The 5,001-nt window shown below is 33.4% G+C and overlaps 1 pseudogene; it reads right to left on the bottom strand.

Annotated features, from left to right (window-relative positions):
- Positions 1–4,297: 4,297 nt before the first annotated feature.
- On the bottom strand, positions 4,298–4,582 carry LOC112826311 (large ribosomal subunit protein P1 pseudogene; annotated as a pseudogene).
- Positions 4,583–5,001: the final 419 nt, after the last annotated feature.

The following is a 5,001-nucleotide window of genomic DNA, read 5'->3' as shown; positions in this document are numbered from 1 at the left end:
TTACCATTGAAGTAATTAGAAATATAATGTATCTCACTGAAAAGGCTGAAAATTTTAAGGTTCCATTTCAGGTTTCTAGAGCCATTCCTATTTATTCAGAGTAAAAACTCCAAAAGCACATTTGAACTCATCCAGGTTTCTGTATGCCTTCCTCTTCGTTCTACCTGCCCTGTCTTCATCACTATTGTTTGTAGCTAATAACTTGGTTTTCAGTTAAAGTGTATACCTAAAAAGAAAAAAAAAATCCACTCACTTGTGCAATGAATTCCTAAACAATTATCAAGTCAATAAAATAATGTATTTTCAAGATTTCTTATGTTTATACAATTTTTTTACTGTGAGACAGCATCAAGTAAATATTTATTAAAACAATGCAGTATCTGTTCAATAAATGTTATTGATTCAGCCACTAACATGTTTATAGTCCATCAAAATATAATATTTCTATTTAGCTTTAGTACCTTGAAATAAAAACAGAGCTAAATCATTTTATAGACTCTCTTCCGACCATACCTTCAAATTAGATATCAGAACATGCTATTACATTTACCCACTTGAATATACCACAAAACATATTTTAAGGTGTTCGATACTTTAAATAAATCATTAAAATAGAAAATAAATTAGGGGCCTCTGGGTGGCTCAGTTGGTTAAGCGTCTGCCTTCAGCTCAGGTCATGATTCTAGGGTTCTGGGATCGAGCCCCACATCGGGCTCCCTGCTCAGCGGGAAGCCTGCTTCTCCCTCTCCCACTCCCCCTGTTTGTGTTCCCTCTCTCACTGTCTCTCTCTCTCTGTCAAATAAATAAATAAAATCTTTAAAAGAAAGAAAATAAATTAGAAAAAATATATGCTGCATGTACAATTGCAATTTAGTCATAACTAATAGGAATAAGCGTCCTCTTAGTTCTCAATTACAGGCATGTTATTATCTTTTGAGGTTATACTAGGTGGTTCCTAAGATCATACAAGTCCACAACTTTGAGATATATATATATATATATATATATAGTTAGATAGGTATGTGGTATGAATGGATGAATAAATACAAGAGCTATCACAATTTCTGTGATTTAGAAAATGGTGATGATATAGTGATTGTTTTGACAAAAAGTATAGTTGTTTTGTCTTTGAATACTTCCTCTGGGATTGAAGAGCTACACTTTGGATTTTGTAATAACTTGGAGTTTGCATAGAACAGTATTTCCTTTTAAAATTAGGCTGAATGTTTTGCTGCCCTCACCAGGATACCATAGCATATGCAACTCCTAATTTCATTGAGAAGAATTTTGAATATTTGCTTAAAATATTCATATCCTTCTGTGCATATACACATAAAATCTTACTGGAAGCCTTATTATACATCTAATTTTTTGTTCATTCATTTGTTCATTCACTCATTCATTCAACTTTAAAATTTAGGCACTAGCAATATCAAAGAAAGCCAACTGAAAACTAGCAGTAGTTATTAGCAATAAAAGCATGCTGGTACGGGAAATTTTTGTTTTATAGTAATTTATAATTATGAAGGCTAAAATAATAAGCTTATTTTGTGTAGACTAATACAATTATTTTATCATGTACAATTAAATTATAGAATATAAGGCATGCATTTAATTTCAGCAGCTACATAATAACAATAGATCCATAGTTTATATAAAATGATAATTATTTAAGTAGAAAGAAAAACATCCCCTTGTCTGGTGAAAAAAAGTACTCATTCGGATGGCAAAAGCATATCTCTGATGAAAGCCAGGGAGAATGGTTGAGGCAATCAGAGAAATCTACAGAGCACTTTACTCTACTGTAGGCCTTCAAGATATAATGGGATATATTATTATCTACATACTTTTCCTCAAAGGTCTCTTTTTTTTTTCTTTCAAAGTAATGGCCACTGATAATTCCTTACCTTTTTACACTGCATTTCTCTTTTATGAGAAAATTATACTGTTTTCTGAGCTCCTTAATATTTAGAAGCTTAGCTTTACTATTATAGAAAGATCTATATTTATGAGTTCTCATCAGCTATAATTCTTGAAGAAAAATACTTCTAAACCTTGAGGGCAATACGCTAAATAATGTAAGTCAGACAGAGAGAGACAAATAGTGTACAATATCACTTATATGTGGAATCTAAGTAAGTAGATCTTGTAGAAACAGAGTAGAATAGTGGTTACCAGGGCCTGCAGGGTAGGGGAATTGGGGAGATGTTGTAAAAGGGTACACACACTTTCACTTTAGAAGGTGAATTAATTCTACTGATCTAATGCACAGCTTAGCAATTGCAGTCAATAATACTATACTTCAAAGTTGCCATGAGATCTTAAATGTTCTCACCACAAAACAGAAATAATTACGTTATCTATTAGAAGTGTTAAATAATGCTATGATGGTAATCATAATTCAATATATAAGTGTATCAAATCAACACGCAGTACACCTTATACTTACACAAGTCTATCTCAATAAAAAATGTGGCAGGCTGCCTGGGTGGCACAGTTAGTTAAGAGTCTGACTCTTGGTTTAGGCTCAGGTGGAGAGATAGAGCTCTGCATTGGACTCAGAGCTCAGTGCAGAGTCTGCTTAATACTTTCTCTCCCTCTCCCTCTGCACACGCCCTTCCCCTGCTCTCTCAAATAAATAAGTCTTTAAAAAATGCGGTAAGTGTAAGGTACAAATAGGAAAGAAAAACTTTAGATTTTTATGGTAACAAAGGACAATAGCTATCATCTATGCTTTTAAACTTTGATGAGTACAGACTGGTAGATTAGATATATTCTGTGATTTCTCTGGTAGAGCCTTGGATGCTATATAATATCCCATAGTCCAGATTATAGAGATAAATAATGAAAACATTTGTCCTTTACCTGAGAGTTTGTTCTTAAAAAAATACATGTACATACATGCATACACATATATTTGGTAACTATGGTTAATATACATATATTATATTCTTGAAATTTGCTGCGAGTAGATCTTGTGTTTTCACCATACCCACACACACAAAGGTAACTATGTGAGGTGGTAGATAGGCGTTAGCTTGATTACAGTAGTCATTTCACAATGTATATATATATATATTAAAACATCACATTGTACATTCTAAATATATATAATTTTTATTTGTCAATTTTAGCTCAATAAAGCTAGGGGGAAAAGCTAAAACAAATAGTTTTATGTCCAAAATTTTAAAAAATGTAAGAAATGAAAACAGTTTTTGAAAAATACATTGTTGAAACAGATTAATGATTATATTTGATAAACTGTGTATAATGGGTATATGAGTTTTTATTTCATTCTTCATTTTAATATGTATCTATCTTCATTTTTTCTTGATGAATCCTCAAGAAAAATGTTATCTCTTTTATTACTCTTTTCAAGTGGTGCTTTTTTTATTGTCAACTTTTTGTTTTTGTTTGCCTTCTCCTTTGAATCTTTGTTCTCTAATCCATTGATTTCTTTTCTCATGTTAAGTGGTTCCTGACTTCTTTGGATTTATTAAATGTTCTTTTTCAGAATTAAGTTAGCTATTTCGCTCACTATTTCATCTTTTTATTCTCTTCCAAGAGAAATTATAAATCTATCATTTTTTTCAATATATTCTTATCCATTGTTTTAATACATATTTCCATTGACTTCCATTTTTCTGTTATATATAAGTTTATTTGGTGGTATTTAAAAGTGCATTTTAAGATTTCTATACTTTGTATTTTTGATACTGATTTCTAAGTTAAATTGCATTGTGGTCCAAGCATATGATCAATCTCACTACCATACTTTACAAATGTCGAACTCAATCAGTTGTAATACATATTAACTGTACTTTAAGAATGCATTTTCTTTAAACATTGGATGTTGCATACTCACGTTCAGATATTTTATATTCTATAATTTTGTTTACTTGAATATCAAATATTTGATTCAGGCATGTTTATTTCCTATAATGCAATGGATTTTTTTCCAAAATCTCATCAAAATTAGATACTTTTTGCTCATATATTTGTTATTTTATGAAACATTAATCCATTTTCTTTGATATTACTATGAATAATCCTTTTTCTAGGTATTTAGTATATATTTGTTGTCATCCTTACTCTCATCTTCTCTGTTTTCCTATACATTAGCTTTGGCTTTTAGAAACAGGGCATAGCAGCCAATTTTAGATCTTAACTGGCAAACTTATTTTTATTCATCATCATCCCTGATCCATTTGTTTTTAAATTTTTTTTAAGAGTTCAGCTTGTTTTTGAACAGGTTACAGAAGAGGTTTAGTCAAAAAGAGCAAAGCCCATGTCATCATCAGACAACTGATTCCTCTTTCTTTGCTTCCACTTTCTTTTCCTCAGCTGGGGCAGCGGTGGGGAAAGGAGCCGGACCTTCTGCTGGTGTGGCGCCAGCTGCTGGTACGGGTCTACCAGCTCCTACACTGCACATGAGGCTCCCCATACAGACGCTGGCCAGGGCCTTTGCAAAGAACCCTGGCCAGAAAGGTTCAACATTTACACCCGATGCTTTAACAAGGACACTGATCTTATCCTCCATTACTGTCACCTCATCACCATTCAGGATGACGGCCAAGTACATGGGGGCGAACTCAAGGTGCAGGCGAGGGCTGAGCGGGGGGTTGCCCGGGGATGGCGCTAGTCATGGGATGAAGAGAGGGCCTCATCCCAACGCGGCTTTTGTTTCCTCAGAAAGACGAAGCACCTTAGCGGCAGGTGAGGAAAAGCTTTCCTGATATATATGGATTTATTTCTACCCTACATATTTTGTCTGTTCCATTTGCCCCCCCTTTTTATGTGCTTTTTATCTTGTCTTATTCTGATAGAACTTTATCCTCTTATTCCAAGTTTTTCATCTATTTTAGAATTTAGGCATTCTATTTTTTTTAAAGATTATTTATTTATTTATTTATTTGAGAGAGAGAGAGATTGAGAGGATGAGCGGGAGGAGGGGCAGAGGGAGAAACAGACTCCCTGCAGAGCAGGGAGCCCAACGTGGGA

Source organism: Callorhinus ursinus, unplaced genomic scaffold (assembly GCF_003265705.2).
Source record: "Callorhinus ursinus isolate GAN/ISIS: 27379988/994484 unplaced genomic scaffold, GSC_fseal_2.0 scaffold7, whole genome shotgun sequence".
Taxonomy (NCBI): Eukaryota; Metazoa; Chordata; class Mammalia; order Carnivora; family Otariidae; genus Callorhinus; species Callorhinus ursinus.
This window is presented reverse-complemented; position numbering and strand designations above follow the sequence as displayed.